Below are 25360 nucleotides of genomic sequence, written 5' to 3'. Positions count from 1 at the left end.
CCTCAGATCAGAACCCCGCCCCTTTTCTGCCCCTGTTTAATCCCCCGCCTCCATCCTGATCCTTTCTTTTTGTGTTCTGAGGTTAGTTTCCTCTTTGTTACTTTTTTGCTGCTCTTTTTGACTGCGGGTTTCAATTTCAGTTTTATTTGCTGGGGTTTGTTTGGCTCTAAGTCCGTTTTGCTACTTGTGCACTTTTTTGTGTTTTCAGTGGCTCAATTGATAACGTTCACCCTCCTCAGCTGGTCTGTTATTGGTAACAATCACGGTAGCCAGCTCATGCTTAGTAGAGGTATGCAGGCGAAGCAGGAGCGGCTTTTACACCGCGGTAAGTGCCCCCTTAATACATAGACCCTAATATATTGAGCTGCCTGACCTGTTTTTCATTTCCACCATTTAGCTCTCTAAATGTTATCAATTAATTGGTGACCAATTTTAACGCCATAAACAGTTGTCGTGTCTTCATTTATTTGAGTGAAATTGTTATTATGGTTAATAAAGGTGTTTTTGATAAGAGGTACAAGCCGGCTTCTGCCGTAAGTAATCACCTGGGTAGAGGAGCAATGTTGCTTTAATTGACACAAGGAGAAGTATGTAATGAGATCTACTTTATGTTGCTGAGGTTTGTGGAGCGGTGTGGGCGTCACTGAAATGTCACATGTAGGCACATAGAGGCAAAAGAAAATGGTCTTTTCAAATGCTCCATCTGTTTCCAGTTTAGGATGTGTAGTATGTGGCAAGAGGATCAAGGGAGCGAGGAACCAAATCTGTATTCTTGTTTATATTATGGCTGTCATTAGCCCAGAACAAACACTCGGATCTCTGCAAAACTTTTTGAACTGTTAAATAAAGACCAACAGACAAACTGCAAAATGACTGAACAAAAGGAACCTTTTTAAATGCTAATCGATCTACTTTTCCTTTTGCAAACAGAAAACGGTAATACATTAAACAAAAACGACTTTCTTTCAAATCCGGCGTGGAGCAGAGAATAGATTCTGTACACATCCAGGTTCATTTTGGAAATTTACAGAATTATGACCTCTGAAAAATTCTCTTAAAGCCATTGCTACGGTATGTCCTTGTATTCTCAACCAGACAGGGAAAATATAAACGTATATTCAGCCCTAGAGCTATGCAAACGCATGAACATAGGATGCAAGTGATATTCTTAAGATACGATGTCTAGTGCTATGTACAGATACAGGGGTCTATTTACTAAGCCATGTTAGGAGATAAAGTGAACGGTGATAAGGTACCAGCCAATCAGCTCCTAACTGCCATGTCATAGGCTGTGTTTGAAAAATGGCAGTTAGGAGCTGGTTGGCTGGTACCTTATCACCGTTCACTATATCACCTAACACAGCTTAGTAAATAGACCCCACAGTGTTCTAGGGTACTCACTAGTCAGTCCCATCTTTTTTTCCCCCAATACAGGGCCTGATTCAGAGATTCACACTAACGCAATCGCAACTCTATACTCTCACGGATCGCAAGTTGCTAAAATATGCTAATGCCTTCAAAAGCTTAGCCAAGCATAGGGACGCCGCTTCCTTCTCATACTACTATGCTACTATCAATGCACATCGTGCAGCCATGCAACATGTAAGTCACGTCTGACCAGCCGCAAACATTGCAGCTCTCGTGACACGCAGGGAGCTCTAGTACTCCGAAGGCGATCGCAATGGCTACTTTAGGCACGCCAATGAGACGCCATTTAAACAGTCAGACATGCCTGCGTTTTTCTAACCACCCCCGTTACCACCCACAAATGCTGACTACCTGTACCGCACTTTGCGAGTGCTTCTTGTTTCCGAGAGTAATCACAATGCAATCGCTGTGCGGCCATTCGCGCATGTGCAATAGCAAACAATCGCTCATTCTGAAAATATATCGGCATTGCGTCTGTCTCTGAATCAAGCCCACAGTTCAAAAGAGCTTTGCTTTAGGTAGGACTCTCTAATACCCCTTTTACACCCACCTAAAAATCCCGGGTTGACGCGCATCAACCCGGGATTTTTGTCTGTTTAAATGGATCCACCCGGGTCCAGGGACCCAGGGATCCAACTCAGGTACTTTGCAGGCTTAGCCACGGGTCAGTTCCGTGTCACCCTGCAGTGTAAATGGCGCGATCCAGGCCACGATGACCCGAATCGTGCTGCATGCAGCCTGATTGGCCAGCTTCAGTGGTGCTTGGGATAACATCATCTCCAAGTGTCCACTACAACGCTGGAATAGCCAGGTCACTGCAGACCCGGCTCAGGTGTGAACGGCGCTAACTCAGGATTTTTCTGGGCCGGCGCCGCAGTATGAAAGGGGTAAGTTCCGGATCTGCAGGCGTTCCTCACCGTTTTCAGGGCGTTTTAGGGGCGTACATAAATTTCCTGCTACGACCGACATAGAAGGCCGGAAGTAGTAAAACGTCACTCTGCGAGCAGGTTAGAGGCCTGGCTGATCGTACAACTTGAGGTTGGGTACGTGCTCTCTCAAGCACCAGAGTACAATCGATACTATCGAATTTGACTGATGTTATGTTTGATGTTTCTATTTGTGCCACACAATGCAAGCAGCTAATAATCGTTTGTTGTTGCTAATAACACTGCTAATTGGCTTGTAATTGATTCAGTTGCGTTAGCATTAGAGAATAATAAGAATAAATACATTTCATGGGGATGGCTTATTCTATGCGTTTTTTTGTTAATTTTTGTTGTAATTTGCACACAACACAAGCGGCCGCAACCATCAGAAGAAAATTAACATACAGCAACTGACGACTGACAACGATTGACTCGATCGCTAACTGCTATCACTCACTAGCTAGAGGAGGTGCATTTTTCACGTATGGGCATCACTTTGGTTGTGACCGACCGGCTGTGCGATTGCTTCCTTTTTCAGTTTTGTGGTTGTTAGGCGTACGACCGAGTGGCCGCTTACGACCGATCTCTGAATGAGGGCCTGAGTCTTTTAGGAACACCTGGCTTCGTTGGATGCTCTTCAAAGAAACAGATTGTCTCTTCTACATGTCCTTGTCCCCCAGTTTAATGAGGTGGTGGTCCTTACCCCATTCTAATTGGTAATAGAGCTGTATGGTACATTGCTCTTTTGGAGCTCGTACATGGGCACTGGTATCCCGAGGTTTTTTCTTTTTTTTTCTGTAGGGTAAATAACTGTGCTACTTGACTTGGAGCCCCTTGTTTTGTCCCCTTTTCTTTTCCTTTCCCCGTTTCTCTAAATTTCTCTCTTTTTTTTTTCTTTTTTTTTCTTCTCTCCTTTTAATGATAACATTTAATGTTCAATTTTATAGACAAATGGTTATTTCACTGAGTGAATTATGTGATTTTGAATGCTCCAATTGCTATGGAATTTGTTTCCTTTGATATGTACCGTTTGTATAAATTCTGTTTTGTACTTTTCTCAAATAAACAAAATTTGCACTAAAAAGTGGTATTACATAGTCTTTATATCAACAAAAACTGGCGCGATGAGGGAAAATAGTGAGCATTCATTTGCAGGTCAGACAATTGCGCAACTGTGAATGTTTTTGCTGCCAATTTCAATGGTGGCTATAGAAATTGTGGTAATAGATTAAGGCCTTTGACTCATTTATGTCAGTATTGTGCATAGTACAATACTTGCAAATGGGTGTGAAATGGAAGCCGTTGCTTCCAATGAAACCATATCCTCTCTCGGGTTGTTGGTATTTGGATGCACTCCTGTGGCATTCTAGATGTCCGATCACTGCCTGCTTCATTAATGTCAATGGAGTGACCTCCCTAATGCAAGTAACACATACACGTTAAATGTATTTGATCTGACACAAATCCAACACCAATGGATACTTGGCATTACCTAGGCACAAGGGGAGGGGGGCGCACTGACACTGTCTGTCCCTAATACACCATCTCCTTCACAGGTGCAGATTAATGCCCAAGGTGGACCATATGCAGCAGACCCCCTCATCTGAGCAGCGATCCCCTCACACAGCCAGGCATCTTACCTTGCTCCGGCAAGCCGGTCCCTCTACGTCCTTGGCACCATCTGCCTAGTGATTTTCGGGAAGATTGTGTATTTGCACTATAGAGCAAAGGCTCTGGCACATTGCTGTCTTTGCTGTCACTGCACAGAGCCATCTTCCTGAAGATGTCACTGGGGGAGGAGGGATCCGCTTGTCGGAGAGAGGTAAGTATACTTTGGGTGTAGGATGTGCAGTGCGGGTCCGCCAGGACCCAGGGGTCTGTGCCCTATACACCCTGCACCCATTATAAATACGCCTTTGCTCCTTCAGCCTCCCACTGCAATGGACGTTGAATCAAACTTGGGCAATAGTAGTTACAAGCAACCTGTATGATGATTGGTTATAGAGTCACAAGTGCTTTCCCTCTCTGAAATTTTGCAGCTAATTGGAGCTCATAGGAATTGCTTAAAAAATGGAGCAACATTAGGTATGATGCTTCTTATACTCCTCATTATAACTTGCCCTACAACCTGGATTAAGGGGGGATGGGGGTCGTTCCGTCCTGGGGCCCCCACACACAGAGGGGCCCCCACCTCTAGTGCACAAGCCAAAGTGGGGGCGGAGACAAAATGGCAAGCCCCGCCCCCATCTCACCCGCGAATCGTGGGATTACGGCACAAGGTGGTGGGGCCTAATTATGTAAGGTGCCGCTTTCATTAGCAACCAGCAGCTCCTGCATGTAAGTGTGTATGTGTAGTTTTTATGTGTATGTATGTGTTAGTGTGTATATATGTGTATGCATGTGTTTGTGTGTATATACAGTATGTGTTATAGTGACCAACATGTAATACTGACACAATGGGGGTGATTCAATTCAGCCTGATGTTGAATAGCCCTGGCAAGGAGTTAATGGAGCTATTCAATTGACTGCTGTGTTCAGTCTGACCACAACTACTTAAGTCGGTGAATGCCGGTTACAGCACCTTAAGTGGAGTGTTTAGTCACGCTACCAGCATTTTCAGACTAATGTGCCGGCTACGAGGCTGTTAGCGACACGCTAAGCCATAAAACAGCATTGCATTCAGGAAGGTGCAAGCAGAAATCCTGTAGTCGGACTTAACAGCGCTCTTCACATCGCGCTGAAGTGAATCGCCCCCATTGAATGTAACAAGTTAATATAGACTGAAGAGGTAATAGTTGAAGAGGTAAATAAATCTCAATCCATAAAAAACTTTTTCAATATTAACTTGACAAGGGCTCTGTAGCGCTATACAGCGATACGGAGGAGCCACATAAATCTTTTATGCACATTCATGTAGCACTTCAAAGAAATAAAGTTCAGACTCGAAGAAGACAAATGTTTTCTATGCACTTGCCTTCGGCACATCTATTAATTTTAAATATACATTAAAGACACGGGGAGATGTACTAAGCTCTGATAAGTGATAAATTGGAAAGTGATGAACTACCAGCCAATCAGCTCCTAACTGTCATGTTACAGGCTGTGTTTGAAAGATGACAGTTAGGAGCTAATTGGTTGGCACTTTATCACTCCGATTTATCACTTTCCATAGCTTAGTGCATCTGTGGGTTATGACCCGGAAGTCCATCTGCACATGCGCAGGGTGACTGGGAGGGATCGGATCTCTCATAGCAGCGTCATGCGGTAGAAGCCCATAGGCAAAAGCTGGCGTTACCCTCCCCATCGGAGCCCCGGCGGCCAGGTGATAATGCAGTAGAAGCCCATAGGCAAAAGCTGGCGTTACCCTCCCCATCGGAGCCCCGGCGGCCAGGTGATGATGCAGTAGAAGCCCATAGGCAATAGCTGGCGTTACCCTCAGCATCGGAGCCCCGGCGGCCAGGTGATGATGCTGTAGAAGCCCATAGGCAAAAGCTGGCGTTACCCTCAGCATCGGAGCCCCGGCGGCCAGGTGATGATGCTGTAGAAGCCCATAGGCAAAAGCTGGCGTTACCCTCCCCATCGGAGCCCCGGCGGCCAGGTGATGATGCTGTAGAAGCCCATAGGCAAAAGCTGGCGTTACCCTCCCCATTGGAGCCCCGGCGGCCAGGTGATGATGCAGTAGAAGCCCATAGGCAAAAGCTGGCGTTACCCTCCCCATCGGAGCCCCGGCGGCCAGGTGATGATGCTGTAGAAGCCCATAGGCAAAAGCTGGCGTTACCCTCCCCATCGGAGCCCCGGCGGCCAGGTGATGATGCAGTAGAAGCCCATAGGCAAAAGCTGGCGTTACCCTCAGCATCGGAGCCCCGGCGGCCAGGTGATGATGCTGTAGAAGCCCATAGGCAATAGCTGGCGTTACCCTCAGCATCGGAGCCCCGGCGGCCAGGTGATGATACATACGGAAAATGTGGTAAAACCCAGAAAAAACAGGGTTTTTACCACATTTTCCGTTTAGTACATCCCGCCCTTTAACTCAACACCTATTTTTCTACTAAAATGAAGCAGGCGTGTTGCCGAAAACATTGGTGCACAATGACTTAAATTTAGAGATGTGCGCCAAACCACCGTGTTTTGGTTTTGGATCTGGATCTCCTCTGGTTTTGGATCTGGATTGGTTTTGCCAAAACCTCACCTCCGTGTTTTGTTTTCGTGTTTTGGATCTGGATTTTTTTCTTAAAAAATCATAAAAACAGCTAAAATCACATAAAATGGGCCTGTTTTTATTCCTACAGTATAATTAACCTCAATAACATTTATTCCAGTAATTTCCAATCAATTTTGACCACCTCACAATATTATTTGCTTCTAGTTAAGGCCAAAAAGTTGCATCCAGCTAGCTGGCTGACTAAGCTAAGTGACACAGTGGATAGCACTAACATGTGGCAGTTCAGCTTCTAATTTCCAACACGGATACAGTGTGTTATACAGTGTGGGTTGGATACACCAATAGTGCACTTACTGTGGCAGCAGTGTCGGCAGAGCGGGGTTGCTTGCGGTGTCCTTAGTACATGGAATGGCGGTGCTGGCAGTGTCCTCAGTGAAGGGTACCGGTGATGTCGACAGTGCGGGGGTGACAGCGGTGTCTTTAGTGCAGGTTTGCTGGCTGTGTCGGCAGTGCGGAGGTGCCAGCGGTGTCTTTAGTGCAGGTTTGCTGGCTGTGTCGGCAGTGTGGGGGTTGCTTGCAGTGTCCTCAGTACATGGAATGGCAGTGCGGAGGTGCTGGCAGTGTCCTCAGTGAAGGGTACCGGCGGTGTCAGCAGACTGGGGGTGCCAGCGGTGTCTTTAGTGCAGGTTTGCTGGTTGTGTCGGCAGTACGGGGGTGCCAGCGGTGTCTTTAGTGCAGGTTTGCTGGCTGTGTTGGCAGTGTGGGGGTTGCTGGCGGTGTCCTCAGTACATGGAATGGCAGTGCTGCGGTGCTGGCAGTGTTCTGAGTGAAGAGTACCGGCTGTGTCAGCAGAGCAGGGGTGCCAGCGGTGTCCTCAGTGCAGGTTTGCTGACTGTGTTGGCAGTGCAGGGGTGTTCTCAATGCAGGGTGCCGGCGGTGTCGGCAGAGCGGGGAGCCAGCGGTGTCCTCAGTGCATGTGTGCTGACAGTGTCGGCAGTGCAGGGGTGCTGGTGGTGTCCTCAGTGTGGGAGTGTCAGAGGTGTGGGGGTCGCTGACTGCATCCTCAGTACATGGGTGCCGGCAGCGGTGGTGTCGGCAGCGGGGGGTGCCTTTGTGTCAGGCGGCGGGCGCCATCTTCTTTTTCTTCTGCATTTTCAATGGGCTTTACGCTGATTGGCTGAGAGCCGTGACAGACGGCTCTCTCAGCCATTCAGCGTTAAGCCCGCTCAATATAAAACCACGCGACCCGACAGCGGGGTCGTGAGGTTTTGCCTCGGGTGAGGGATCCGGAGCAGGCAGGGAGATCCGCGCTCGGATTGCCCCGGATCCCCGAAATTCGGGTGGGTTCGGATCTCTGAGAGCAGAACCCGCTCATCTCTGCTTAAATTAGGGCATGTCCTTAAGGCACCCTTATCAGTCCGGGACCGGGTTTGCAAGATATCCATACTTAGGAGCCTGTAGGAGGAAAAGTATCACTTTTTCGATAGTGAGGCATGATGAATGCCTCCAAAACATTTTTTAAACGCTCAGCAAATTTAAAACATAATTATTACTAGTGATAATTATGTAATGATGAATAGGCCCCTCTAGCACAGGTGAATTAATTAGTACCTTAGGGGTCTATTTATCAAGCAGTGATAAGTGTGGAGAAGTGGACTATTGGAGTAGTTGCCCATAGCAACCAATCCGCTCCTACCTATTATATTATAGACTGTATTTGATAAATGCTACTTGAAAGCTGATTGGTCGCTCTGGACAACTTCTCCACTGGTCCACTTCTCCACACTTTTCACTGCTTGATAAATAGACCCCTTAAGTCAGTTGGATTATACCATCTATGCACAAGCATGAATATCCTTAAAACCTGAACTGTTAGGGTGCCTTGAGGACCGAGTTATGGAACCCCTAGTCAGGGCCGGCTCCAGCAGGAGCCGCGCCCTGTGCAGCGAGGAACACGAATGCCCCTAACTTCGCGCGCGGCCCAGCCGCGTGAAAATGAAAAGGGGTGTGGCCTACTTACCATAGGCCACACCCCTAAATTATCCTATTTGGGGGCGTGCACGTAAGGCATTTAACGTCAGACTGGGGATGAGCCCAGCACTACATCAGTAGCTGGGCTGCCCCCTGCTCTCTCCCTGCGAGCGGCATCCATTCTTCTTCTCTGGGGCTGGCACCGCCGCACAGCTGCGGCAGTGGCGGTGCCCAACCTCCCACGGGACACTTAATCCTGCGGGTGGAACAGCGGGGCAGTGCCCGAAAAATGTGACTGTCCCGCTGAAATCGGGAATGGCTGGGAGGGGTGCGCCCTCTATGGGATGGCGCCCCTATTCGACCGCACTGGTTGAACATGCCTCGAGCCGGCCCTGCCCCTGGCCTAGAGAAACACAAACTAACTACAGCCCTGAACTGTAGACAAACTGCAGACCATGCCCAAAGAGGGTAAGAAAAGAACACCATCTAACATGGGGAAATCCTGCATGCCTTTCCTGCTATCACTCGTGCGGCTTGGTGGCGTGTCACCTTTAAGTATCTATTCTGCAACAAGTCCTGGATTGTCATGTTTTTGTGCCTAGTCACGTGGTCCCTTTCTTTCCTCAGTAGCAGCTGTGCGCACATGAATGGTAAATCAAGAACAGTACACTGTTACTTACACTTATTTCAAAGATTTCCTATCAGAGTCTATTTCCATCCCTGGCAATCTGCTTGCAGTTAGCCCGCCTCTATACTAATTCTGTACAGTAAACACCTGACTGACATCTGGCATTTCTGTAACCCATCAAAAATGGTTTGTTCTATATAGAAATGTTTTCCGGCAGTTTATTTGAGGGTCTTATGATATTAAATCCTATTTACAGGTTTTAAAGTGCAGTTAAATAACAAGTGATGGCACAATACAGCATGCAGATCAACTAATATACAGTACAAAACAAATAATAAAAAAATGGTGTGTTTTTTCCACTTTTTATTTGAATTGCTATTTTTAGACTAGTCCTTTAGCATTCCCCTGTCACATAACGGGAACATGAACTTTGTATTGTATGTCCCAGCCTCATAAGCTGTATTAGGTAAATGACTACAGCTCTGAGCAATTAACTTTGTAATGTTAAGTAGTTTATCACTGCATACTATCTCTAGCTGATGGTTTTGAATTTAGTTTTTTGTGTATTTGTTTTCTTTGTTAGCTTATAGATTTATAGACCCAGATGTTAGCTTAATGGTATGTGCTACTTGTTTGCTTAAGGTAATTTATTGCTAGCAATATTAGTGGGAGTGTTTTGCGGGTTGTTAGCAATCAGTGGTTTCACATGCAGAACCGGATTTAGGGGTCTATGTACTAAGCAGTGATAAGTGACAGAGTGAAAAGTGATAAGAAAGTGATAAGGTGCCAGCCAATCAGCCCCCAACTGCCATCTCACAGGCTGTGTTTGAAAAATGACAGTTGGGAGCTGACTGGCTGGCACCTTATCACTTTCTTATCACTTTTCACTCTGTCACTTATCACTGCTTAGTACATAGACCCCTTAGACCTCATGGGGCCCTAGGCAGGATACCAGTTTGGGGCCCCACTCCCTCATACTACCCTCATCACAGCCCCTCATATCCTCTCCATCACAGCTCCTCTCAATCCCCTTCATTACACTCATCTCCATCACAGCTCCTCATATCCCCTCTTCAAAGAGGATCTTCATCCTAGCTTACTCATTCCCCCCCATACAGACCCTCACAGCACCCCTCACCACAGCCCCAGTCATCACAGCCCCCCTCACTCCCCTTATCACAGCCCCCATATCCCCTTCATCACAGCCCCTCCATCACATATCAGTCCGCCTCATCACAGCCCCCTCCATCACAGCCCCCTCCATCACAACCCCCTTCGTCACAGCCACCTCCATCACAACCCCCTCCATCACAAACCCTCCATCACAGCCCCCTCCATCACAGCTCCTCTCACTCCCCCTCATCACAGCCCTCTTCATCACAGCTCCTCATATCCCCTCTATCACAGCCTCTCCTCATAGCCCCCTCCATCACAGCCCCTCTCATAGCCCCTCCATCACAGCTCCTCCTCATAGCCCCTCCATCACAGCCTCTCCTCATAGCCCCCTCCATCACAGCCTCTCCTCATAGCCCCCTCCATCACAGACCCCGCCATCACAGCCACCTCCATCACAACCCCCTCCATCACATCTCCTCTCACTCCCCCTCATCACAGCCCCCTCCATCACAGCTCCTCATATCCCCACCTCATATCCCCTCTATCACAGCCCTCCATCACAGCCTCTCCTCATAGCCCCCTCCATCACAGCCCCTACCCAAAGCCCCCTCCATCACAGCCCCTCCTCATAGCCCCCTCCATCACAGCCCCTCCTCACAGCCCCTTCCATCACAGACCCTCCTCATAGCCCCCTCCATCACAGCCTCTCCTCAAAGCCCCTTCCATCACAGCCCTCCATCAGAGCCTCTCCTCATAGCCCCCTCCATCAGAGCCTCTCCTCATAGCCCCCTCCATCACAGCCCCTCCTCATAGCCCCCTCCATCACAGCCCCTCCTCATAGCCGCCTCCATCACAGCCCCCTCCATCAGCCCCCTCCATCACAGCCTCTCCTCATAGCCCCCTCCATCACAGCCCCTACCCATAGCCCCCTCCATCACAGCCCCTCCTCATAGCCCCCTCCATCACAGCCCCTCCTCACAGCCCCTTCATCACAGACCCTCCTCATAGCCCCCTCCATCACAGCCTCTCCTCAAAGCCCCTTCCATCACAGCCCTCCATCAGAGCCTCTCCTCATAGCCCCCTCCATCAGTGCCTCTCCTCATAGCCCCCTCCATCACAGCCCCTCCTCATAGCCCCCTCCATCACAGCCCCTCCTCATAGCCGCCTCCATCACAGCCCCCTCCATCACACCCCTTCCATCACATCCCCCAACTTAAACTTACCTGGTCCTGATGGCTCCAACAGCGGCAGCAGAAGACTGGCAGCAGGGGACAGGCCACGCAGCAACGTCAGCGGGAACCCTCCTGAGCGCTGCCTGCGCAGGCAGCTATATCACAGTGATACAGTCTGCCCGGAGGCTCTCTGGGAGTGGAGGCGGGACCGCGTGACGTCATGACGTCACGTGGTACTCACGCAGTGCTCCTATATCATTTCTTCGGGCAAAGGGGCCTGTCCATGGGTCCCGCCGGGCCCTAGGCAAGCGCCTAGGATACCTAGCGGGAAATCCGTCCCTGTTCACATGCCAGGTCTCCTATGTAAGGTTTATTAGTAGGCTGGAGTGCCCTATTTAAAAGTGCCAATTACATTTTAAATCGATTATTGGCATTATATCAGCGTTAAACAGAAGGAAACCCACCTATCTACAAACAAACAACAATCCAAACATTTATTGGACAAAGTGGGATGAACAATTGTGAGTTCACATTCTCCATACTACAAGATCCTGTGGACTACATAACCAGGGCTTTCATTACTGAACTCCCTGTTTGGTGGCTACATAAACCTGGTGCCTCCCTTGCTACTATTTGTGCTGGCTCTGTGCTTTACATATAATCTTAATGTATACTTATCTGTGTTAATGTCAGTATACCTCTATAATAATGTACTTTTACCTTAGCTCTTTTTCTAAGGGCTCTATTAACTGCAGTCCGCACAGGCTGTGGGAGAGAAGGTGGAACATCTACTTTTACGTCAGCCAATCATACAACAGGAATCAAACAATTTAGTTGCATTTAGGACTCCAAGAAAGGATTTGAGAACAAGTCCAATCAATATGAGGGTTATGAAGAGTTAACCATGGTAAACCAAGAACTATATCATACATAGAAGTAGTTAATACAAACAACTCTAAACTTTCTTCATGCAAAGCTCCAACCCTCAGCTTCATAGACTTTGTTTGATGCGTAACATATCCATTAGAAATTCTAGTCCCATTCACTGCAGAGAGGGAAAGAGAACGGGATAATCTGACAACAGGAATCTGCAACTCTTGAACCAATGAAGACGAAATAAAGTTGCCAGCTGCTCCAGAATCTACCAAGGCAGAAAACCCTTGACACGAAGAACCAAAATCAGGAATACCAACAGAGATTGAACAATCCTTTTTGGGGAAACTCTTTGAGAGAACCAATAGTTTGACTTCCCCTCCATCAACTAGGGACGACCGTTTCCTGGCCTATTTGGACAAAAAATGTTCAGAAGATGCACAGTACAAACACAATTTAGAGTGCCTTCTACGTTGCTTCTCTACTTCAGATAACTTAGATTTATTAATTTGCATAGGTTCATCAGTTGTACCATGAGAGGAACGAGACTGGGGAAGATAAATTTTAGTATGCTCAGTACGACTCCTCTGAACCCCTCGTTCTCGCATCCGCAAATCAATTTTAATACTCCTTGCTGCCAAATCCAAAAGCCACTACTCTCTGCTCATTCTCCTTGATCTCTCTGCTGCTTTTGACACTGTGGACCACCCTCTCCTGCTGCTTATCCTTCACTCCCTTGGTCTACTCTACGTGACACTGCCCTCTCCTGGCTGTCCTCCTACCTCTCTGACGGATCTTTCTTGGTTTCCTCTCAAGACTCCTCTTCCCCCCCACAGACTCTTACAGTAGGTGTTCCCCAAGGTTATGTTCTTGGACCTCTCCTATTCTCCCTCTATACTTCCTCTCTAGGTAAACTCATCAGCTCTTTTGACCTCCATTATCATATCTATGCTGATGATACTCAAATCTACCTTTCCTCCCCTGATCTCTCCCCCTCTCTTCTGACTCATATCTCCAGCTGTCTCTCTGTTAGAGCTGATAGTCTTCCCACCCTCCCACATTACCTCACTTCCCGCTATTTCTTTATCAATTGATGGCATAACTATCTCATCTAGTCCCAAGGTGCGCTGTCTTGTAGTTATCCTGGACTCATCCCTCTCTTCAAACCACATATCCAGATCATTTCGCAGTCCTGTCATTTCCATCTCAAAAATATTTCCAAGATCAGACCCTATCTCACCCAGGATGCTACTAAAACCCTCATACACTCACTGGTCATCTCCAGATTGGACTACTGTAACCTCCTCCTCTCTGTCCTCCCCAAATCCCATCTCTCTCCTCTCCAGTCCATCCTTAATGCTGCTGCATGGCTTATCTTCCTCTCCAAATGCTCTACATCTGCCTCCTCTCTCCTACAAGCCCTCCACTGGCTCCTCTTCCCTTTTAGAACCCAATTTAAGGTTCTCACGCTCGCTTACAAAGCCCTCACCCAATCTTCTCCCATATACATCTCTGATCTCACTCCCTTCACTCTCCTCTCTGCTCTCTTTGTTTAATTAATGCACGCCGCCTTTCATGCCAACTGATTACTTCCTCCCACTCCCACCTCCAAGATTTTGCCAGCACTGCTCCCCACCTCTGGAACTCTCTCCCACTCCCCATCAGACTCTCCACCTCTTTGCAATCCTTCAAATGGGCTCTCAAGACCCACTACTTCATCAAAGCCTTCCAGCTATTATCCTAACTCCCTGCTACATGCTCCTTCCTCCCCATCTACCCCATCTGTGTAGAACCTGTTTATCTTCCCCTCCCTTTTAGAATGTAAGCTCTTATGAGCAGGGCCCTCTACCTCTTGTGCTTCTCCCTACTTTAGTTTCATCTACTTCTTACTCACCACTAGGGCACCTAACACTTGGTTGCTTATGCTCTGTTGCTTATCTGGGTGTTATGGTCGCTAATGTAGCAATATATATTAGCCATTTCCTGATCCTGTATTGTATTGTTCTGTAAGTCGCTTGTCAACAATTTGTTTATGTACTTTGTAAGGCGCTGCGGAACACTTGTGGCGCCATATAAATAAATGATAATAATATGTCGCCTGCAGTTGCCAGAGGTGTCAAAAATATGACCTGTAAGTCAGTAATGTCCGCCAAGCAATACAATATTACCTTGCAGATCACATGTCCTGTGTTATTAATGGAACTCCGTTGATCTCACTTTGGACCTCATTCAGAGGCGGTCGCAAGAAGCGACCGCTCGCACTGAATGAGGGCGGCCGCTTACCTTTTGAGGTGCGGCCTCCTGGTCGCTAGCTAAGCTGTGGGTTGATGGTCGCGATGGTCAAGACCATCGGGGCTTGCGACGAGACCCTAAGGTTGGGTCTCGGCAGCCGCAAGCCCCAGGGAGCTTCCTGCTCTGATCGAGCAGGAAGCTCCCCACTGACATCACTGCTGATGTCAGTGTGGCCGCCCACAAAATGGCAAGCGTTCCATTAGGAACGCCTCTGTTTGTGTTGCCACCCCGCCTACAAAACGGGGCGAGCTGTTGATCACCATCGACAGCCGCCCCTTTTGTAGTGAGCTCCGGAGCGAGAGAAATTCTCTCTCACTCCGGGGCTTGCGCACGTGCAGTGCGGCCGCTGCGCATGCGCAGGGCCTTAACATTGACCCGGTTGCGTGCGCTCAGCGCTTGCGACCGGGTCTGAATGAGACCCTTTGTCTTCCATGTTCACCTCAATTCACACTTACCTATTCTCCCGAAATGGTCGGGAGCCTCCCGAAAATCCGGTTGCGCTCCCGACCACCCGGAAGACTTGGCATGACTCCCAGAACCAGCTGCAAAAACAGCCCACATCACCCGTTACCCGCCACTTAGTATGCAGTCCGGGGGATCAGATGACGTGATTCGCGTTAAATCGCATCATCGAAGCCCCGCCCCCCTTGTACAGTGCCTGTATTACGGGCTCTGCACAGCGGAGGGCGGGGCCACGATGATGCGATTGAGCCGCCATGACCCCCCGTTCCGCCCACCTACTGTTTACAGAGAGTCAACCAGGCTGTCCCTTCCGGGAGGCAGGTATGCCTCAATTATTTTGGTTACCCATGTAGAAGCATGATGATACAGTGGTTAGTATTCAGCTTTAAAACTCTGGAGTAATGGGTTAAATGCCGCCTATATGGAGATTATATGCTCGCCCTTTGTTTGCATGAGTTTCCTCCCACAATTCAAAAATATAACAATGACTTAATTGACTTTTGACAAAGAAAAATAAATAAAAATCTTAGTGTATATTAGAGATGAGCGGTTCGGATTCTGTGGAATCCGAACCGCTCCGAACATTGGGGATCCGAGTCCACCCGAACCCTGTTCGGGTGTTCACCGCCTGACTCGGATCCCCGTTCGGGGCCGAACGGCGGCCGCCTGATGTCGGATTCTCACTAGAGAATCCGACATCAGGTCTCCTCGCGTGTAGGGCAGAGCGCAGTGATAGCGCTCTGCCCTACACAGACACAGACACACAGCCGCCAGCGGCAGCTGTGTGTTTGTTACAGCAGCCAATGAGAGTCACACAGACTCTCATTGGCTGCTGCACGGAGGGAGCCGGCTGGAGCTCACACATGAGCTCCATCTTCCGGCTCCCTCCTCAGCGTGTGACAGAGCGGACGGCGCGGGAGCGGGGATACAGGTAAGTTTTATTTTTTTTATTTTTTTACTTGTCAAAGGTCCGGGGGCGCTACTGGGGGGGGGGGGTCTGCTACTGGGGGGGGCTATACTACTGGGGGGCCATACTACAGAGGGGCCTGCTACTGGGGGGGCTATACTACTGGGGGGGTCTGCACTACTGGGGGGGGGGTCTGCTACTGGGGGAGGCAATACTACTGGGGGGGCCATACTACAGAGGGGCCTGCTACTGGGGGGGGCTATACTACTGGGGGGGGGTCTGCTACTGGGGGGGCCATACTACTGGGGGGGATCTGCACTATTGGGGGGCCATACTACAGAGGGGCCTGCTACTGGGGGGGGGCTATACTACTGGGGGGGTCTGCACTATTGGGGGGCCATACTACAGAGGGGCCTGCTACTGGGGGGGCTATACTACTGGGGGGGTCTGCACTACTGGGGGGGGTCTGCTACTGGGCAGGGCTATACTACTGGGGGGGCCATACTACAGAGGGGCCTGCTACTGGGGGGGGCTATACTACTGGGGGGGCCCTGCTACTGGGGGGGCCATACTACTGAGGGGCCTGCTACTGGGGGGGGCCATACTACTGGGGGGGCCTACTACAGGGGGGGCCATACTACAGGGGGGGGGCCCATACTACAGGGGGGGCTACTACTGGAGCAGCCTACTACTGGGGGGGCCTGCTACTGGGGCAGCCTACTACTGGGGGAGCCATACTACTGGGGGGGCATACTACTGGGTGGCATGCTAATGGGGGGCATACTACTGGGGGGGCCTGCTAATGGGGGACATACTACTGGGGGGGCCTGCTAATGGGGGGCATACTACTGGGGAGCATTCAACTGGGGGCACTGCATAGTGGACCGTACTACTAAGGGGACTGCATAGGGGGCACCACTGCTGGGGGACATTGTGTAAGGGACACCGCTACTGTGGGCATTGTGTAAAAGGGTCACTACTGTGGGCATTGTGTAAAAGGGGCACTACTGTGTGTCGTAACATAAATAAGAGACACTACTTTATGGTGTAATGTGAATCAGGCCCTATGTGCGGTGTAATGCTAATAAGATTGTGCACTGTGACTCCTAGGGCCGTAGCCCACTTTGTAAACAAGTACTGTGACTCTGCTGGCCGTACCCCACTGGGTGGGTGCACTACTTTTCATTTCTGCCACTGCTGTGTGGCAATGTGTCATAGATGTGCTTTATACTGTGGTGTCTGTGTCGTTGTGCCGCTGCTTTGTCGCTTAGTAACCAGTCAGCTCACTGCAACCTTTGGCCAATAATGTTGAAAACAATATTATAAGCTGTGATATGGTCTAAATTGACTGGAAATTAATGTTATTGAGGTTAATAATACTCTAGGAAGAAAAAAAAGACCAATTTATGTGATTTTACCTTTTTTTGTCAATTTTTGTAAAAAAATCCAAATCCAAATCCAAAGCCAGTCACCGCAGTTTGGCAAATCCAAATCCAAAGCCGGACGACGAATTAGAACCAAATCCAAATCCAAATCCGGCAAAAATGGTCCGGCGCACATCCCTAGTGTATATGTGTCAGTGTGGTAGGGAATGTAGATAGTAAGATCCACTGGGCCCAGGGACTGATGTGAATGATTAAATCTTCTCTATAAAGTAATGTATAATCTGCCAGTGCCAGTGGATCCCCTACCTCAGTTTGGGGATCCACATGTAGTGAAAGCACAAGTAAAGCAGATAATATTCACAATAGACTAAAGTAGGCTCCCAAACTCGGTCCTCAATGTACCCTAAGGGGAATATTCAATTGGAAGCAAGGTTTTGTCCGCAAAAAATCACATGGACCTCGCGTCCAATTGATGAATACTGTGGGTAGGCATGCTCCTGATACCCAAGGTATTTAATTTTAAAAAATGCACGTGCGTTGCGAGAAAAAAAAAAAACCTACCTACCTCTCCGGTGGTCTCCACGGCTTCCGGTCATCTCCCCTCCATCTTTCTACCTGGGAGGGGGTTGCTGGAAGTTGAGGGGACTGCTGGGAGATGTAGTTCTCCCTGCTTCTGCCTCCAGGGAGGCTCACACACACACGGGGGTCACACAGACACTCTCATACACACACAATAACTTACACACACTCACACAACATACTTACACACACCGCTCATGCAGAAGACCGGGTCCGCTTTGGAAGGTGAGTATTTACCGACTAAGGGCCTCATTTATCAACAAGATTTATCATTCACGATCAGTGATAAAACTCATTGCGTATGATAATGATGTTCCAGCCAATCAGCTCCCAGCTGTCATCTGTTTGAAAAATGACAGTTGGGAGCTGCCTGGCTGGATCACCATTTATCATACGTAATGAGTTTTATCACTCGTTGTGAATGATAAAACTGGTTGCTAAATGGGGCCCTAATTAAGCTATATGGAAACTTCCAATTGCTTAATTAGTCATTAGGAGGGGTGCCGCTGGGGTCCCAGAGCATTTCCCGACCATTTTTCCTACAAATATGGATTTTAGCAGGCCCTCGTGCTCTGGAGGTGCCAAAAAAAAACCTCCCGATACTCAAAAAATTAAAGACCTTGCACCTAATTGAATAGCAAAGATCCTGTACCTGCAGGAAAAGCCCCGCTGGTGCGGGCTATTTGCTATTCTCGCAACTAATTGTATATGCCCCTAACAGTCTAGATTTTAAGGCTATTCATGGCTGAGCACAGATGGTTAAATAAAAATGACTAAAGTACTAATTAAGTCACGTGTGGTCAAGCATGGTTATCCTTAAAACCTGGACGGTTAGGGCGCCTTGAGGACCTAGTTTTTTTGAAACCTCTGGAGTACAGTATAAGGTCCTGATTCAGAGATGGAAGCAATGCAGATGTTTATGCATTAGAGCAATTATTGGTAATGCGTCTGAGTCACGCTCATGCGTCTGGTTTCATTACCGATGTAGCTCGCAGTGAGGAATTATTCACAAAGTGATTGACAGGCAGGGACCGTTTGTGGACAGTAATGGGGAGAGTGTGTGGGGGGGAACGGTGGCTACTCCAAAGCGGGCATGTCGTGACCGTGTTCAGGGCATGTCTCAGCCAGCATCAGCGATCCGGTATACAGTAAAATTGGCTCCGGCTCTCCGTTTCTGCTGCCATTCTGCATGACCTTAGGGTTACTCAGAAGGGCAATTATCGATTGATCTGTGGGGGTGATTGCAAGAGGCGTCATGCCTCCTGCATGCATTACTGCATCCAAGGACGCAGCATTGGATAATCTGCAATACCATCGGCCAGCTGAGTGACCCATGGAGTCAAGAGAGCTGGCCGCCGCAGAAACAACAAAGAGGCCAGTAAATCTCCATCAACCGACGGAGATCCTGGCCTCTTACCCTCGCCCCCCTTGGTGGCGACACACCTCCGTTTTGGGAAAATGAGGCTTTCGCCGCACCCTCCCCGCCCACAAACTGACAGTCTGCTGCTGCTCTGTATGCGATCACGCAGGACTTGTACTGCACTTGCGCAGGGTGCGGCGTCTGCGCAGATTCCCGACCATGCTCTGTCTTTGTACGGACTCACTTGGATTTGTGAAGCTCCCGAGTGGCTGCGTCATTTGCATTTTTTTTGCACAATTGCTGAGTACATATTGCAGCTGCTGTGGCATTATTGTACATCTCTGAATCCTACCCCCAGCGCTGCACTTACCAATGCTGCCAGCCCCACTCCCTCCGCACAATGTAATTCCAATATACGCATGATGCACTAATGGGGGGGCCGGCACAGGATGCATTCAGGCCCTATTATGGCTCTGTCATGAAGTTTATTTGCCGCACCACCAGGGCTGTCATCAGAAATTGTGGGGTCATCTACTGACAAAATAGCCAGACCCCCCCCTCCCCTGAATATGGCACAGGCCGCATGCTGTGATTGGCCATATACAGTCGGGCAGACTATGTTTAATGACAACAAGGGGGGTTTAGGAGGACCTGCACTAAGACTGGTAGGGGGTCGTATGTAATTAGTGCTTGCTGCGGACCTTATTGGGAATACCCAACCCAATTAAGAACATAAATTACAACAGGTTGATTGAGCTCAGCGCTACACTGAATGTAGTAAACTGTAATAAATATCCTACACAGAGTAATTTAAACAAAATGCTTGATGCTATTTATTATAGACAAATGGGGTCACAGTGCCCTGGTATGTTATTCCTGAAATAGGATGCGTGGGTATGGGTAAGTATGGATACCTTGAGATAAACCAGGACCGTTGGTACCAGTATTAGGTGAGTGTCTATAAGTCTATGTCCTGAATACACAACAGGTACCCAACAATGTTATAAGTAATAGGTTGTTTATGAGTCACCAGCAATCCCTTCTGGTAATAGCTGGTAAGTGTCTGATGGTGTACGCGGGGTGTTCCAAGTATGTGTCTGGCGGGGCGGCGTCCCGTATCCCCCAGGTGCACAAACTTACCCTCGGCGTCCTTTACTGCTCACCTCCGGGTGAGCGGTGTCCTCTCCTCCGGTCTCCTGCCTTCCGGTCCCTTGTCCCGCTGTGTAGGTCAGCGCGCGTGTAGATACTCGTGCTGACTGGAAAGCAAAGTCTTCACCGCAGGCCTGCGAGACTTCCGGGTGGTGCACTCTCGCGAGAACGTGCCCTTGCCCGGGCTCAGCAGGTCTATCGCGGTGGCTCGACTCGGCGCTGCGAGGAGACTTAAGGAGTGAGACTCGGCAATATATGTGGATCTCTGGGCGAGTTCCGTGTGTCTCCCAATGCGGGCAGACTATGTTGTCAGTGGCAGCCAATCAGTATCTGACACTCCTCACATAGGCAAACACAGGGGGGGGTTCCATCTGCCTGGAAACCCCCATCCTCAGCCTACACCATTACCACAATAGAAAGTAATATAATAGAATTTTACAAGTGCTGCATGTTCTAGGAATGGAGCCCACATCTAAAATAAAAACATTCAGCTCAGGCAGGATGGACCTACTGCCGCACCTAATAGTTTACTGTGAACGCTGGTCCTGTATCTGCTGGAATTATGACACACAATACACTTTGTATGACGCATATTAAAGCTGGTTAACTGTTAATTATGCCCTCTTCATGGACTGGCCACACTCACTGTAAAATCGAGCATTTGCAAACCCCCCTCTAGAAATCCTGCGTTTGCCACTGCCTCATGGCTGGCACCATATTTGAAGTGCTGCCGGCGCTGCGTTACCCTGGCTGCCAGTGCAATCCGCACTGCTGCCACCAGGAACCTCCTCTCTCCGAGCCTGGGACTCCTGTCCCAGAAGTCCCCCCTCACGCAAATTATACCTTTTTCATAAAAACTAGTAGTTCTTCTTACTCTGTCTAAGAATATGTTTATGTGAAATGAGAACAAAACTGTTTTTCTATCGAAATTGTAATAGCGTGATCTAAAGGCAAAGGTGTGGATTTTTTTTTTATAATGACAGCCAAGAAATATGTGAATAATATGATTGCTCAACAAGGTACAATTTTGAAAACTAGAAAACATACTTTATTAATAGACTCCCTCCGCCCCCTTCACCGAGCTGGAAAACTTAATATTTTCTGCAGTGCAGATTGTTGGGGGTATATTTACTAAAGATCAAGTTTGAATCGATCTACATTGATCAACATCAACGTTGTGTTTCTGGGCTAAATCACACAATTACTAGCACAAAAAAAATAAAAAATAAAATTTTGTCTGTAAATGTGTGATTTAGCCCCAGAAACACAACATCAATGTTGACCGATTTAGATCGATTTGAATCGACCCTTAGTTAGTACATATACCCCGTAGTGTCTGTTGGCCATATGTGATAATAGCTACTTAGGAGCCACATCATTTGAAAAAGGGGACTCTGCTCTTTAAATAATTTATATAACATTCTATAAGACAATAGTGCAATTACAATGCAAAAGATTAACTTAATAATAACACGTTGATAATGGCATCTGGTAATAACATGCAGTCAAAGAATTAGCAAAAACATTGGTGAAAATGAAAGAATTAGCAATGACAGTAACTCACATGCCCATACTATAGATATAGATATAGATACTATCTTGTAGATAGCAGTGCCGATAATGACAGGGGTGCCCCTGTCATAAACCTCCAAACCCTCATACATCGGGTAGAAGCGGTATCACCACACATAACATGCGCTGATACCACTTCTGAACTTCTTACATCTCCCCCATTGGCCCCCACAGAAAAAAAATAAAAATACTTTGGCCCTTACAGTATAAAATCAAACACATTGGGTCCCACATGAAAAAATAAAACACATTGGCCCCCACAGTCAAAAATAAACAAACACCTTAGCCCTTACAATATAAAATAAAACACATTGGCCACCTCAGGAAAAAAAATCAAACACATTGGTCTCAATAGAAAAAAAACAACAACAAACACATTGGCCCTCACAGGAAAAAACAAACAACACATTAGCCCCAGAGGAAAAATGAAAACACATTGGCCCTCACAAGAAAAAAACACAAACAAACTGGCCCTGATTGGAAAAGAGAAACACATTGACCCCCAACAGAAAAAAAAACCAACACATTGCCCCTCACAGGAAAAAAAACAACACATAGGCCCTGATAGGAAAAGACAAACACATTGGCCCTTGACAGAAAAAATGAAACACATTGGCTCCCCCACTAAAAAAATAAGATACATTAGCCACCACGTGCAAAAATAAAACACATTAGCCCCCACAGGAAAAAATAAAACACCTTGGCCCACAGGTGCATCCAGCCCACGGGCCAATTTCATAGAGGCAACTGCAGGACTCCCAGGTGGACCATCTCCCAGCTAATGGCACCTGGAAGTGCCAGCTAGATAGAGCAGATGACATTACCCTCCCATTCTGGGAGGGTAGCCATGTATGCACTGAGTAGAGCTCGGGACCAGCTCAGTAGGAACTGTCCCACTTTCCCAGGGACCCAGTCCTCCCTGTCAGGGTACTGTTATTGCCTGCTTGCAAATGCTGAACAATGAGTGACTGACAAATTGAATCCGTAATTCCCTCCCTTAAATACAGTAATAGTATGTGTGAATACATTTGGTTTAGATTCAGTGATTTCTAGCAGATCTAGGCCCTCATTCAGAGCCGTACGCTCTGAGCAGAGCGCACGCTCTGAATGAGGGCCGCCCTCCATGAAAATGGAGCGTCCTCCTGGACGCTCGTATAGCTGTGGGTCACCACCCACAGGCTATACGAGCGTGCAGTTTGATGGCCGCGATGGTCTTGACCATCGCGACCATCGTAACTGCGAGCCGGAGCCTGCGGTTGAGGTTTTCAACCGCAAGCTCCGGAGTGATTTTGGCTCTATCAGAGCCAAAATCACTCCCACTGACATCACTAGTGATGTCAGTGGGCCGGCTTCTGACGGGAGGCACGCCCCCGGCACGCCCACCAAAGGGGGCGTGCTGTCAATCAACATCGACAGCACGCCCCCTTTGATCAGACACAACGAGCGAAGGACTTTCTACCTTGTGAGCTAATGTTTGAGTCAATAAATAAGATTTGTTTAAATAAAAACCTTTTATTAACAAAATAATAAAAAAAAAAATTAATGGCGCAAAAATACGATTAAATGGTCCATTGACACCAGCAGCTGGACCAAATGCCCCCTCATCCCCATTATATGGGCCAAAATCGCCTGATCCCACCTCCTTGGGTCTGTTGAAAGACAAATATGTGTTTTAATTAAATGTGATTTTTTTTAAAGAAAACATAAAAGAAAAACAGTATGATTTACAAATAAAAATAGTTTACATACCATGCTAATTTTTGTGCCAAAATATAGTGGTAACATGAATTTGCCTAAATTACCAATTGACACAAAAAACAACTTAACAAAACGTGAACATGAGAATAGTGGTTTGAACAATCACTTTGGCATCTTAAATAATCCTTACACAATTTGTATATTGATTTTAGTCAGGAAATTTAAAAAAACACAGTGAAACTTGTATTTGGCTCTGGCATATGTGGTTATTGTAAAGTTTATTTTGTAATGAAACATGAATAAATTTGTCCAAAATTTAGGTAAACAAACTCAAAAAAAGGTAAAAAAAAACAAAAAACATTTTAAACATTAAATTTGGGACGAAATTTTACAAAAATTAGCACCCAAAAGAAAAAAAAAAAGATGCTTTAACCCAAAATAAAAAAAATAAAAAATTGGACTGCCCTTAGATTGTAAGCAGGGATACCACAGTGTATGCATATAGGGCACATTTTAACAAAATAATTGCAAACATGAAATACAAAATACCTGCAGGTTCAGGGCCAGGTGGCCCAGATCCTCTTCCTCGGAAGAAGTGGGCCAGTGAATGGCCGAACAAGGTGGGGAAATGTCCGGTGGGGATAAAGGGGAGGGAGTGGAATCAGGAGTGGATGCATCAGGAGAGGGTGTGGGAATGTGGATGGGTAGGACAGGGGAGGGAGGGGTTACTTGGATTTGGGGAGCAGGAGAGGGAGGGGAAATAGGGATGACCAGGTCAGGGGAGGGTGGAGAAATTTGGGAGGAGTGGGCAGGGGAGGAGATGGTGGGAGTTGGGGAGAGGGGTCGGGCAGGCCTCCGACTCCATCTATGGATCCGCTCCTGACCTAAATGATGTATAGTTTGTAATATTAGCAAATATGTATACCAAAAAACATTTAAAATGTAAAACATTAACTCAAAAGAAAATAATAATTAAAAATCAACAACATTAACAAGGTCTCATTTAGCCCGAAAAAAACGCATACTGCACACATGCACACGCATTAATGCAAATTTACATTAGCAAAGACAAAAAGTAAAAACATATTGTCATAGATATATAAACATTGAAATATCCACTTACGCCGACGGATCCTCATCCGAAGATGCGCAAGCAGGTGTGGGGACCGGCGGCGTAAATCCGACCACCGGCGCTCTAATTGGCCGATGGTCTTCCGAAAGCCCAATGCCCGCAGCCTGCGCCGCACCTCCGCATACACCTGTCGCTTGTGTTGGTTGGTGACGGGGGGCGGCATGTCTGTTATACGCCGATCCAGCACTTCAGTGAGCACCAGCAGCTCACGCCGTGTAAAAGCACTGGCTCTTATGATGGCAATGTTCTTTTTTTTACACAAATCAGTTTTATTACAGGGACCCCTAAATTTTGATTGGCTAATGTACTTTCATAAATAACATGAAGAATTCTATTGGTTAATGTTAGGGGTGAGCGGGTTCGGATTTCTGAAATCCGAACCCCCCCAAGCCCCCCCGATCCGAGGCAGATCCGAGTCAGGCTCGACTTTTCCCGCCTGACTCGGATTCTGAAATCGAGGCAAAATGTCATCATCCCGCCTTCCGAGTCTCGCGGGTTTTGGATCCTATATAAGGTACCCGCGTCGGCGCCATTTTCTCACTCGGCTG

Source organism: Taudactylus pleione, unplaced genomic scaffold (assembly GCF_031769625.1).
Source record: "Taudactylus pleione unplaced genomic scaffold, aTauple2 ptg000195l, whole genome shotgun sequence".
NCBI classification, from domain to species: Eukaryota; Metazoa; Chordata; class Amphibia; order Anura; family Myobatrachidae; genus Taudactylus; species Taudactylus pleione.
The sequence above is the reverse complement of the archived record's forward strand: the minus strand, read 5'-3'. Positions refer to the sequence as shown.